The sequence below is a fragment of the Suricata suricatta genome, chromosome 4 (genome assembly GCF_006229205.1).
Source record: "Suricata suricatta isolate VVHF042 chromosome 4, meerkat_22Aug2017_6uvM2_HiC, whole genome shotgun sequence".
Taxonomy (NCBI): Eukaryota; Metazoa; Chordata; class Mammalia; order Carnivora; family Herpestidae; genus Suricata; species Suricata suricatta.
Genome location: NC_043703.1, coordinates 125,076,351 through 125,090,663, shown reverse-complemented (window position 1 = coordinate 125,090,663; position 14,313 = coordinate 125,076,351). Strand labels below are relative to the sequence as shown.

At 38.0% G+C, this 14,313-nt stretch overlaps 1 non-coding gene across 1 annotated transcript; it reads right to left on the bottom strand.

Annotated features, from left to right (window-relative positions):
* Positions 1 to 4,389: 4,389 nt before the first annotated feature.
* On the bottom strand, positions 4,390 to 4,510 carry LOC115290889. The gene has a single exon (XR_003908271.1). It is a non-coding gene; the product is annotated as a U5 spliceosomal RNA (small nuclear RNA).
* Positions 4,511 to 14,313: the final 9,803 nt, after the last annotated feature.

Below are 14,313 nucleotides of genomic sequence, written 5' to 3'. Positions count from 1 at the left end.
CTAGGCACTAAGATCATGATTGAAAGAGTAACTCAGGATTTGCTCTTCTGAGCTTTTATTAAGACCATAAATAGATAATTTGAAAATGACTATACCCACATCATGAAATGAACTTTATACATTTATTGAACAGTTAAGTATGTATTTATTTTAAGTCCCCACTGGGAAACCCAGTGGTTATTACAGAAATGTCTCTTTGATTGGATCAAGGCAGAAGGGAGATAATTCTATGTGAGATTTGAAACTACAGAATCACCATTGGGATTTGGGTTATTTCCTGGGACTCTTGTTAAAAGTCAATAGCTAAGAATGTTCTAAGATAAGATTTCCAAGTCTAGATATATTTGGCATCATATGGGGAACGTTTATAGTTCCAGATTCCTAGACCCTACCCCTAGGTTATCTGTCGCAGTGTTTGGTAGAAGCCCAGGGAAACTGTATTTTAAAAGAATGAAAGCCAAAAATCCCAACTTCAGAAATCCTCCTTGGATAGTGCTGACCAGAGCTGAGTCTGACTGTTTTAAAATATCCTTGCCTCAGAACCTTCCCTGCAAACACACACTTGGAGCCTCTTGGATGAGTTCTGGTTGGCTGGAACTGGGTAATGCCTCAGAGTTTTTGAGACATGAATTTCTTGGGGTCCCAGGGAGACAAGCCTGAGGGCACTGGGCAGGAAATAAAGAGCAAAAAGTACTGTCTCCTCCACTCGTCTGCTGCATCCTAGAGGGGCTCACTGCATAAAGATAGTTGGATTCCTTGTGGGAGCCTTTTATCTTCACGCTGTCAGAAACATACAGACAAAGCCTATGCATATTAAGCAGGAGTTTGAATCAAACAATCAGTGATTTATTTTTTTGGAGGGAAGAGGAATCTATTTTACTTATTCATATTTTTTAACACTTAAAGAAAAACCAGCCTTGCAATTGGGAAGACCACTGGAGAAGGCAGAATTATTCTGGAAGGACTCAAACACATCTGAGTAACACGCCACTATCCGTTTGACATGCACCTTGAGGATGTGAGGTAGCCCCTAGGAAGTTCCCCAGTTTTAATTCCAGGTCACCTTATACAGAGATACCAGGCTCTTCCACCTCCCTTTTTCATATCCAAACATCTTTGCCATCTCCAATTCTTTGATTTCTAGCTAAAGGCCCCTGGTGTCAGGATTCCATACCCTGCCCTTTCCTGTGCCCTGAAGTGTGCAGCTGGTTCACTGTTATCCTTGGAAACATTGTCCTTTCTTTTTCTTTTTAAAAAAGGTTTATTTATTTGTGAGAGAGACAGAGACAGAGTGTGAGTGGGGGAGGGGCAGAGAGAGAAGGAGACACAGAATCTGAAGCAGACTCCAGGCTCTGAGCTGTCAGCACGGAGCCTGACACAGGGCTCGAACCCAAGAACTGTGAAATCATGACCTGAGCTGAAGTCGGATGTTCAACTGACTAGCCACCCAGGTGCCCCTGTCCTTTCTTTCTTAAAGATCTTCAGTCTTAGTTATTTACATAATATACAGTATTAAATGAGAATCAAGGATGAATGTAGTTTGGCCTTAGGGATCCTTATGTCTTCCCTTTTCTTTGGGAATTATCAACCTTAAGAAAGTAATCTTATTATTAAAGGCCTATGATGTCTTATTAAAATGCCACAGAGCTATGTATATTTTTGAGTTTGTAGATAATGGAGGGGGAAGGGAGGTGATTTTTTTTTTTCAGGCTCACATGTGGCTGGTGAAAGAAATCAGCTCAACTAAGTTGTTTATCCTACTCGCTTGCCTCTATTCTGTTTCACATTGTTCTGGGTTTGGAATTCACCTTTCCCTCTTAATTTTCATAAAATGAAACAAAACAAATCATAAAAGCACTCACCGAGCACATTGGTATGTGTGGAAAACTTGACTGAAGATTTGGAGGAAATGCAAAAACTGACAGGACAGAGAGGCGAACAACCAGAAGGCTGATGTCAGTTCTCTTATTCTTACGAGTGTTCAGCTGCTCCATAGCCCAAGATTTCACTTCCTCCATGTTGCCCCACCCTCCCTCCCTTCCTTCCTTTATCCTTTTTTGCTCGCCTATCCTCAAGTTCATGTTCTTTTCCACCCAGAACAATTTACCTATTAATGTTTTTGGTCTTAGACTCTAAAGGCGAAATCGTCAGGTTATCATTTTCTGTTCTCAAGAGGGTAATCAAAGTATGTTTCTAAAAAGGTACAATTCCTTTTTTCATAGCTATTTCACAGTAGCTATTAACAATGCATGAATATATATATATATATCCCTCTACAGAATTATAAAAATATAATTGTGACGAAAACCAGGAAGATGCTTTGTCAACGTGAATCTCGGTAAGACACGCTGGTCACTGCTCAGATTGCATGGGAAGGAACATCTTTGTATAATGCAGAAGTAGTGAAATGATAAAAAAGGAAACAAATCAAAACATAACATTACAGACATTGACTTCACTCTCTTAGTAAACGATACTATTAGTGATTTTAAGGAACTGATATAAGCCTTAAGACACTACAGTTTGTCTAACACCTGACTGTTCTACAGAAGTGTCTTCTCAGCCCTAATCTTATGCACAAAGCCAGATCTGAAAGCTGACCTTGATGACTTTCTTTGATACTGAGATTTTCTGGTTAGAGCTTTCCCTCTCAGGGTATGTCCTAAGTTCAGGGTGGCTGCAAAGCACACTTGCAATGAGAAGTTTGAACCTCAAATGACCTGACCCAGCTACAGAATTCATCAGAAAGTGCAGTAGTCTTCTTGATCATGGCATGTCTGAATACCTAGGGAGGTCCAATGTGGGGACTCGGACTTGGCCACAGCAGTGCTAGACAAACAAAAGTACTCAGCCCCAGGCAGATGGCAGTATAGGTTTGTTCAGAATTGGAGAAAACTAGCAAATTGCAATGGAAAGTGGGAACCTACTTTGTCCCTCTGAGATTGGAGCCTGGAAAGAGTTGGTTAGGGTGTGAGTACCTCAACTATGGGTGCTAAGTTTAGAGGAAGGTTTTCACACTGTGAGTTGGAGAATCAAAAGCAGAAAAAAGGAGGCAGAAGCCCAGCAGTTTGGATGCTAAGTGAAGGCTATGATTCAAAAGCAACTGACCCTAGTTCCTGTGCACATGGTGCAGGGCTCATCACCTGCCCAATCTGCAGTGGTGCAACTGAGAGGCTAACACATCCTGTTCAGGAGGTGGGCTGATGGGGCTGACTTGGCAATGACACAGGATGGAGCTTATAGGCTCTGGGACTCCCGGGAACAGAGGTAGGGACGGAAAGAGGTGATAGGGCCCTGAGCTTACTCAAGAAATAGTTGTTGACTGGTAGTCTTCTCCAGTTTTTTGTTGCCCTGGAGTTCTGAGTCTCTTTAGCTTTCTCTTAGCAAGAAGATTGCATTAATCATGCAGCCTCTTATCTTGGCTCTAGAAGCTCACCCCCGTTATATTTATATCTTATTAACCTGTTCTGTCATATCTTTAGCAGGTTCATAATTTGCATACCTTTTTTTCAAATCTCTATGATCTGACTCATGCTATTCGATCTGCCTGGAATGATTTTCGTCCTCCTCTGTTTCCTCCTCTTCTTCTTCCATGTCCTCCTACTCCTTTTTCTTTCTTTTCTGTTCTTCTTTTTTACTCCCCAAACTCCTAACTATTCTTCAAAGCTCAGCTCAGTAGTTACTCATTGCTAGAGGCCTGATCAAAGGCTCTCAGACTTGGGGAACTACTCCTTTTTTGTATCTGAGAACATATAACACTAAAATTATTCTTATTACTGCATTTCTGTCTCCTCCAGTGTAGGAATTTGTTCATTTTGGTGTTTTCAGTCTATAGCATAGTTCATTGCATATATTAAGTGTTCAGTCAATATTTGTTGAATCAAATAAACTACATGATTTTGTTAGTATTTTGTTAGGAAGTTGGAAAATGACTCTTTGAATATCTGTACACACAATTCTTTAAAAATAGTTATTCTTTTGGTTTTTATAAAAATGATCATGCTCATTAGAATATTAAACAGAAAAATGAAAAACATTAGCATAAATTCCATTAACAAAAAAAAAACCACCTAAGGTTACTACTAGGGAAATATTATACTGATATCTCCGTATGCATATGTCTAGACAGATGAAGATAATTTTATGAAATTGGACATGATATATTATTTTAAGTATAATTTAAAATTTTGGCTTTATTTAAGTTTATTAAAAGAAAGTAAAATGAAGCAGAAAGAGTTACTGCATTTTGAATAAATAGTTCTTTATCACAGTAAATAGTCATCTCTAGCAGTTCTCTCTCAGTTCAAGATAAAAAGATTAGAAGGACTGCTAAAAGTTTAGAATCATTGTGCCTTTTCTTATCATGGATTTCAATTTTACATAGTATAAGTTTCCTATGACAGAAAAGGAAAATACTTCTCTCACTTGTCTCCCACCATCTTGCTCCTCTCCACAGAAATCTTTAGTAAAAGGAGAAAGATTTATATGATCTGAAGAGAAACAAGAGTATCCCCCACCACCTTGCTGTTGGTCATATTTTATTTTTTTAGAGATTAGTGTCTTATTTTAACATCTATCTATCTATCATCTATCTATTCATCTATCTATCTTTTTTTTAAGTTTATTTAGTTTGAGAGAAGAGAGAATGTGTGTGGGCATGTGTGAGTGGGAGAGGGGCAGAGAAAGAAGGAGACAAGAAATCCCCACCAGGCTCCACACTATCAGCCTAGAGCCCAACATGGGGCTGGAACCCACAAAATGTGAGATCCTGACCTGAGCTGAAATCAAGAGTCAGACGCTTGATGGACTGAGCCCGCCCAGGCACCTCAAAGACATATATACTTTTTAATGTTTTAAGTTTCTTAAATTCCAGTTAGTTAACATGGAGTATATGTTAATATATAATATACAGTGTTCCAGTTCCAGGTCTTCAATATAGTGACTCAACACTTCCATACAACATGTTGGTCCTGTTTTAATGTTCCTTTGGTCAGGCACTTCAATAGTTCTATACTTTTGAAATTAACCTAACCAAGAAATATTCTGGTGTCAATTATTCGGTAGTAGCTTTTTTTAAAAAATTACACACATAGTTTTAAACTGGAAGTTCAGATCCTTCTTTATGTCAAAGAAAAAATATTTTAAAATCATATTTACAAATACTTATTGTATTTGATGGCATTTCAATCTTAAAATCTCAACTATTTTTATTTGGATAATTTTCATCTTTTGTAAATGTTATCATCTTTCAAATTAAGGTAATCTCGTTCTTTTCCCTCTTCATTTATTGTGTGAAGATACATCTGTTCAGGAAATGTCTTTCTGGAAGGACTTAATTGTGTCTGTAAAAGTTCTGTGACAGTACTTAAGCATCATACAGCCTGGGGGGCAGGTGGAGGTGGGGTAATTTATAAGAATTACAGGTAAAGAGAACATAGGTTACTAGAAGTTTAATCACACTAGAGAGTTGACCATGTTACTTAATTGTGTAGACTCCATTTCCTTATTTGTAACATGGAATTAAGAGCAAATGCTTTCTTGTGCTATTATCAGCCAAACTATGATAGTATGATATGGCTGACACATAGTAGGCCTTCAATATATATTAAAACAAAATCAAAAGCAACTTAAGTAAGTTTGAGAAGTAAGACAGCATGGTCTGCGTTGATACCAGATGGTAACCTAATTTTTCTAAACACATTTCTTTAATTTTTGTGTTCATTTCTTTAATTTTTGTGTTCAACTTAAGGATTAGCTCAGTGAAAAGTAGCAAAAAGCGGTTTGTGTGTATAGTTAATTTTGGAGAGAGCTAAGTGACCGACCTACTATGGATGGTAATCACCAGCAGGTGGATAATGACAGAAAGAAGGGTGAATAACAGATCCTGAAAAGGTCCAAATTTTCTGACAGCCACAGCAACACGACAATGGATGTGTAACTGTTTCATAAAATGTGAAGTTTCATAGAAATATTTGCATTCACTCTCTTCTGTTTTGAGAGATGTCATGATTAGAGAAGAGCAACAGAGCTTTGGAATCAGGCAGACTTAAGTTTGTATCTCACATTTGCCACTTTAATAGCTGTCAGATTGCATGCATTTAAAAAAACTTTCTATCTCAGTTTCCTTTTAGGGAGTATTGGAAAATTAATTCCAACTTTGCTAGGCTGGTAGAATTAGCTTGATGTGACAAATTCACATTATTGCTCTCTGTGAGATTGAATCATGGGTCCCAACAGGAAACCCAAGGAATCATGGGTTCCTTTCCTATGTCTGTATTTCTGTATGAATATGCAGTTCATTTTTCTAGAGGTGGGTGTTCTCCTCTAGACTTGAATGTGGATTTGAGTGTAGGCTTCTATCCTGTTTTGGCAGAAGGCCAAAGGCCACAAGCAGAGATTGGAGATGCTTTTTCATAATTCATCTTGCCCTCTTGTGCCTCGATCAGAAGAGCTGCCTTTGGGGACACCTGGGTGGTTCAGTAGCTTAAGTGTCTGACATTGGCTCAGGTCATGATCTCACAGTTTGTGGGCTCAAGCAGCGTGTTGGGCTCTGTGCTGACAGCTCTGAGCCTGGAGCTTGCTTCAGATTATGTATCTCCCTCTCTCTCTGCCCCTCCCCTGCTTATGCTCTATCTCTCTCTGTCTCTCAAAAATAAATGAATGTTAAGAAAAAAAAAGGTTGCTGCCTTTGAGCAGATGCCTACTCTTTAGGCTAGGACCCACAATGAAGACACATGAGAGGGACCTGGGCTTACCCCACAGTGAAGAGTCAAAAATAGACTGGTAGCAGAGATGCTTAATTACTCTGAGTTTAAATCTGCTGATCCATATCTAGTTGTGAGAGGATAAAGCTCACCAAGATTTGAGACGGCCATTACATGGTGCTATTGTGGTAGTAGATGATTGATACTCGGGCACATACCATGTGCTCAACATAAGTGTACACAACAATTTGTATGACCCTTATTGGTATTGCTATGACCATTTTGGAAGAGAAAGTTGAGCAAAGCAAGAGCATAAACAGATGGGAATGACAAAGGATCAGGCAGTATAGTCAGACTTTTTTGGACAGATTATCTTTTTGGCATTTTTAAAGATTACAAAGGATGGAGGACTGAGGTTTTCATGTTCCTGTAGGTCCCAGAAATAACTTTATAGGTTACCTAACCTGAATCTAAGAAGCATGGATTAGAATTAATAAGATTGATAAAGAAACAAACAACAAGTACAATTGTGTTGTGGCTAACCTGAGGCATAAGAAAAAGCACTGTTAAGTAATTTTGTAAATAATTTTACAATTTATTTTTTTGATGAATAAGAGTAACTTATGCCAGAAAGTTAGAAGGAAAATTTCATTCCTGCGAGGAATCAGATGTGAGTTCAAATCACATCTCCTCCGTCTCCGTGTAGGTGGCTTGAGCCAAAGAAACAGATACTCTGAGTCTTATCTACAGCATCTGAGGTAAACATGTAAATTCAACGAGATTACAACAGTGCTCCACATGGTATCCAGTTGTTCCTAATCAATAGAGGGTGAGCAGTAAGGCACAGTCATCTGTATAAGGTTCACAGCAGCCGTGCAGACCCAGGACACCTATAATTGGCCTTCCCTGGCCAACCCTTGGTTTCCTAACTGGCTTCTCCAGTGGCCTTCCCACTTTAAATCCATTTGGTTTCTATCTGAAGCCTCCTCCTTTCATGGTTTAAACTCTGAAGCTCCTCACAACAGTTGGATGGCCTATTGCCTTCTACCTTGAAAATCCTCTGCAACACACGAACACTCCATAGGTGGCTCTCTCTTCAGTCATTTCTTATATTTTTCACAGCTTTCTGCCCTGAAGCACTTCTTTGTTTCAGAGAAACTAGATTTAAAAACTGGACCTGTGCCCAGAGAGTTTACACATCTTTATAAAAAGTATCATGTACTGAATAATGAGTGTGTGAATGCCAAACACTGTAAGCAAATTACATAGCAACCTACTCCCTAATGGATTAGAGTATTTTTATTCCATTTAAATGAATTAAAACACCAATTTCCTGATCCTTCAAGGGTAAGTGAAAATTCCAACCATTTATTTTTATTATTATTTAAATCTGTCACTTGACATCTACTTTTAAAAAATCACGTTTTTTTTTTTTTTTTGCCACTTTAAAGTAGCCTAGCCTATTTAATATGGGAAAGAACAACTGAAATGCATGATTTTGAAAATAGAATTTGGTGTGAGGATGTATTAAACATGGACAAAATTATACACTGAGTGGCTGGTGAGCTGAAATGCACTAAATGTTTTTTTCTTGTGTACCAGTCAACCTTATCTTTTTAGTTTTAGAATTCAATGAAAGTAGAAATATGTTAATGAAGCCTCTTAATGCCAAAAGCAATGGAATTGTATTGAGCCATTAAAAGAGAAATTGGTAAGAAATTACTGAGTATGAAGACATTATAGGTACATCCTGTGAATTTTATTCAAAGTTATTGTCCTCAGCGGCTATTAATAGCACCTCATAATTTGGTCCATTTTTCGTCAAAGAGAAAAATTCCCAGAGAGAGAAGCAGATCATCATCTCCTGTATGGCTTCTATACATTTCCAGCTCTCCTTTAAATTGAGAAAATTGCCAAAGTTATACTTACCTGGAAATTAAGGAGTGTTTTGCACCTATAGGACTATTCAAAAATGATATTTTATATTTCTTTTAAGGCTATCATTTTTGAATGTTGAAACAAATGGATAAACCAGAACTTTTAAAACCAGCAATAATAGCATAAACAACATAGCTCTTTGCTTGGCCATGCCTAATTCTACCGGAGGAAATACTTTCTGTCTGGCAGCAAGGTTAATTTAAATTTAAGCCTCAGTTCTATTCACTATACTTCAAGTTCAAATCATGCTTCTTATAAGCAGCTTACCTTATTTGCTAGGAATCTTTGTAGGGCTATTTGCCACTGCATTTTTACCTCTGTATTTCCCTCTTTTCCTCTCTCCCACAATACTCTTTGTCATTTTTTGTAAGCATAGAATCATGCTAGCAGTTTAATGATAGTAAAATAATATAAAGCACATGGAGCAGATATTAAAGTGTCTGGATTGCAAATGAATGTTGACAGTACTCCCATTCCCTCAGGTCATTTGCCTTATTTTTTTTAATACGTAATCTATCTTCTCCTTCCCCTTGCAGGGCTTGGAAATACAGCCTTTTGAGGTTGACCTTTGCTAAGCCCACATAGTTCCTGGATTCCTAGAGCCACCCCCACTATAATGGTTTGGGGATCTTTCAATATCCAGGCCATGTGCTTCTCAATGCTCATTCTTCTCCGGGCTAGATTAGAGTTGCAGATGGGAAACATTTATTCAGATTCACATAAGCAGAACATTCCACTTTGGCCCTAAAACTCAAGACCTTTCCCCTAAATATGTATCTCATTCAGGGGACCTCGTGTTGATAAATACCTAAAAAGGTACTCCTCTACCTACCAGCACCAGAATCATCCAGGGAGGCTTATTATTATTATTTTTTAAATTTAAAATCTTGGGCTCTTCCCTATAAATCTACTGAGCCAGAATTGTAGGGAGTGGGCCAGAGAACTGAAATAGTTAGCTCTCCAGCTGATTCCTGTACACATCAGGCAGTGCAGAGTGCCACAATAAACGGCACCATTAGCCATCCAATTGCTCATGCCAAACGCTGGCAGTCATCCCTAAGGTTTTATGTATCTCACCCTCCCCACATTTAATCAATAACCCAATCTACAAATTTACCTCTTAGAGATGTCACGATTATAAGAGATACTGTCTGAGACAGTGATTTATAATCTGATTAGGTAGGATGCTGAAGCATTAAATTAATTAATTCCTATGTGCAATTTACACTCTTCCCACAAAACTTAAAGATAAATACTCCTTAGGGAGTAAGATGCTGAGTGGTTGAACAAGATGCTAAATCAAAGCACTCAAGGTCTATTCTACCAGATTCCCTCATCCTTTCTGGGTTTCAACTCCCCTTGCTTATTATTTCCTGATTATTTCTCCAAATCTCAAATAGACACTGTAACCTTCCTTAATTCCAGTTTTTGGTAAAAAGGCATGGTGTATTTTACTTTAGTACTTTAAGGATCACAATGTTAAATCATTTATTTTGCTTCCAGGTGATAGAAACTATTTTTCCAGAAACTTAAATAACCCAGAACAGTTTATTTTTTTATTTTTGGTACAAAGTAACACAGAGAATAAAAACTTGAGGCTGGTTTTTCTTGTAATTGTGTCTCATGTTACTATTTGCTTGAATTTCTGTCTGATAGAATCCTTTCATAATGACTACTGCTATAGCTAATGTATAGCTGAATGTATTTCTTGGTTTCTCTAATATTTGCCTTTTCACTTAAAATCTTAATTTAAGACTTTTTTTGGGGTTTTCTTATAAATATCCAACATTGATTTTTAATTTCTTATAACTTTTTCTTTTTTCTAATTGTAATGTAATAATGAGTAATCAATATATGTTGAAACACAAAGAAAAGCATAAAGGCAAAAGGAAAATCAACTATAATTCCACAAAATATGTATCTCTACATGAAATCAAGCTTAAAGAGGACTTATGAAACTCTAAAGCATTTATGAAGCTCACAAATCCCTTTTAGGAAAAGTGGGAATAAATGTTTATTAAGCACATACTTTGTGCCAGGCATGTGCTGATCTCTGAGCATTTAATTGTGAATGATTTAGGTACAGATGCTATAGACTCTCATGGAGTGTACAGTCTTGAATTTTATTTTATTTTATCTTATCTTTATTATTTTGTTTTATTCTATTCTATTCTTTTTTTTTCCTTTTATATTTTATATTCTTTTGCTTGGGCAGAAGTTGCTGTGGACTTTCCATTAAGTGAAATGATATCTTATATGAACTCAATTCACTTAACAAATATTTATCGAATGTTATTTTAGTTAGCATTAACACTAACTGCTTAAAAAAAAAACCTTAAAAGTCTTAGTGGTTTAAACTAACAAGAACTTTTTTTTTCTTGGCTCATGCTTCAATCTAATGGAGGTTGGAGAAGACTCTAAGCAGTTTCCTAGGGATTCTGACATCTACTCTGCACTGGCACCATTTTTAGCACAGACCTTCCTGGAGGAATGTGGACTATCACATGGGATCCTTACAAGGGCCAGATCTGGAGTACCTTACATTACATATGGTTACACTCCTTTGGTCAGTCTTAGGCATATGACTCCCAACTCAGCTGCACAGGAGGGACTCAGAGAGAGGAGAATGAACAGGGACTCTGAATACTTAGGTTCATCTCTGCCACAGATCACCAAATGTCCACCTCAGTTTTCCCACACAGAGAATATTCCCTACTCTCATTTTCTTCCCTCTAGTCAAGGTTCAGTGTCACTGTGTAATGTGCTATTCTGTCACATTTTGTTGGCCCTCCTGTTGGCTAATGGTGTAAAGAGTAAAGAGACAAATGCTCTACGGCCCCCAAACCTATATAAAATTGTGGAGCAGGGACAGCTTAACAGCAACGAACACTCACAGGCAGAAAGGTGATGGATGGGACATGCTTCAGCCCCTGGTCTGCAGTAATCAAAAATCCCAGCCAATGGTTATTGAGAACACTTCCCATCTTGGGGATGGTAGAAGGGAAAAAAATGCCCTAATTAATATAGGAAGAAATTATCTCTGAAAATGATTTTCAACAAGACAAAGAAGTAAAGTTTAAAAAGTGCCAAAAATATCAAGCCTATATGGACTGTTGGATAGGGGGATCATCTGTAAAAGTCTAGAACAAAGTCTGTTACATAATAAGCATGCATTTAACATGAGTTAACAATTTCAGTTATATACTTTGGTTACAGGTAAGAAAAGACTAATTCAAACTGGCCTTAAAAATTAGGAAATTTATTATCTCATAAACCCTGAAATCCAGACAAGGTATAGGCTTCAAAGCTGGATTACATAATGTTCATTCTTTTTCTTTGCTCTGTTGGAGGGCTCCTCATCAGGAAGCTGCCAGCTTCAATAGGGCAGCATACTTTTTTTGATCACATACTATGGTTAAAAAAAAAAAGCAAAAGCCTCTGCCTTAACTCTGGAGTGAGTTCGTTCTTTACCGTTGGTCTGATTGGACCAACTTGGCTTGCATGCCTATCCTGGACCCACAACATTCCTCAGGCTAAAATGTGCTGATTGGTTTGACCTTAGAATCCACCCCAGAAGCTGAGCTGGGCTTCACATTCACATGATTGAGAGGAATTGTGGCTAAAAGACCATACATGTCCATTTTACTGTTAAATATTGTGTTGATTGCTGGACATTTTAAGATATGTGTGACATGAGTTAAGAAAGAAAAAGAAAACCTAAAAACGTCTATATATTTCTTGTCAAGGAAAGCTCAGGGTATTCTTGGAATACATAAAAGAGACATAATGTGAAGGTGAGTCAGGAAGGGCACAGTAGAGAAGGGACAGTAGCCACAGTGGGGTGAAATATGAATGGGGAGGGGGGGAATCAATCCAGGAAGGAGGCATGGGAAAGGCTGAAGAAATGCAGGTGTCTTAGATTCACACTATCTGATACATAGCTACTGGGCATCTATGGCTAGTGAGCACTTGAAATGTGGCTAATGTCACATGTTGGAAAATTAATATTTTGGGTGTATTGGGTTAATACAATATTTTATTAAAATTCATTTCATTTCTTTTCTTTTCTTTCCCTTTAAAAATATGGCTCCCATCATATTTCTCTTAGACAGTGTGGCTTAGACAGAAATGAGAGGGGGGGTGGGTGGAACGAGGGAAGTTTGGGGCATTAAGCAGGGGCTGGCTCATTTGGGGTCTTGAATGCTCTGCCATAGAGTTTAAATGTTATCACTTTATTGTTGGTGAGTCCCTAAAGGTTTGATGTGCATCCCCACAACTTTACCAGCTGCTTTTGGAGAATGGATCCAAGGGCAAAACAATAGGCAAGGAGCCCAGGAGACAGTTGCAATAATTCAGGCAAGAGGTAGCATGAACAAGTAGCAGTAGGGATGATGAATGAGCAGATTCAAGAAGCAGGAAGGTGACAGGCTCAGCAGAATTTTGTGATTGATTAGACGGTTAGGCAGAGCTGAGGGAGAAGGTAGTATGACTTGCAGGTTTCTGGCTTTGGGTACCTGGCTTCTGTGTTCAGTGGTACAGGAAATGAACATAAGAAGAGGCAGTGTGGGTTAGAGGTTGGCAAAACTGCCATGTGGTGAGAGAGGGAGACAAAAAAAACAAAGAAAAACATGACTAGGGGTAGGAAGTGGGGATGGTTGTCTTCACCATGCCCTCACCAGTAGAGTCTTTTTGGAGGAGAATCAAAACGAGTTGTAGGATCAGTGGAGCTGTCCTTGATGTCTATTATTTACGTATTTTTGTCTTGGGGGTGTTATTCTGGTAAGTTGTTGCCTTTCCTTGCATTAGGGATCAAAGCATATTTTTATTCCCCCAGTTTCTCTGATAAGTTAGCTTACATTTTGACTTTTATTAATGAACAAGGAATCCAAGTTTCTACGAGTTTCTCAGTGTGTCTCATTACTATTAATGACAGGTAATTTTAGTTTTTGCTCACATCAGAAACTAAATCATCCCTGTGCCTCTCAGCTTTGTCAGTGCAGTTTTGGCTTGCCACAGCAAAATGCCTGGCCTGTTTCAATTTTCTTTTCAGTTTCTAAGTACAAAACAGAAGGGGATTTGGAATCCCAGTAGTTCTGTGTGTTTTTTCCCTGATGTATCCTACACTGTATTATGCTCTACTCTACTGCACAGCTACCTATGTTTGCATATATGACTGTTATTTTATTTTCATGGAGTGGTATTGAAAGACAGGGAAGTATTCATGTCCCTTTTGTGTTTGGAATCACTAGGAACTGCTGTAGCAGCATCTGGAGACAAATACATGTACTCAATGGAGATTACTTTAGAGAGGTTGGCTATCTGAGGGAGAGAAGTCGTTTGACTGTGATGACAAATTTTCCTAAATCACTTTGACCAGGCTTTTGTTATTTTTTAAAGCCACTAGAAGAGAAGAAAAGCATAACATTTTCTTTTAGGATTTTGGATAGACTCAGGTCAATTAGATATATCAACATAGAAGGGATTCTTGGGGATAAACAGAAAGAGGCTTTTTTTTTATTGATGAAGGACCTTTAATAATCCCTCTTTCTGGGGCTGACCTAAATCCAGCAAAGTATTATGTGTCCCTTTATTCTGAAACGAGTCTATTTTCTCTTCAATACTCATAATAATAGTCTTATAATAATCAAGAGAGCTTCTGTGGGCTGCGTAG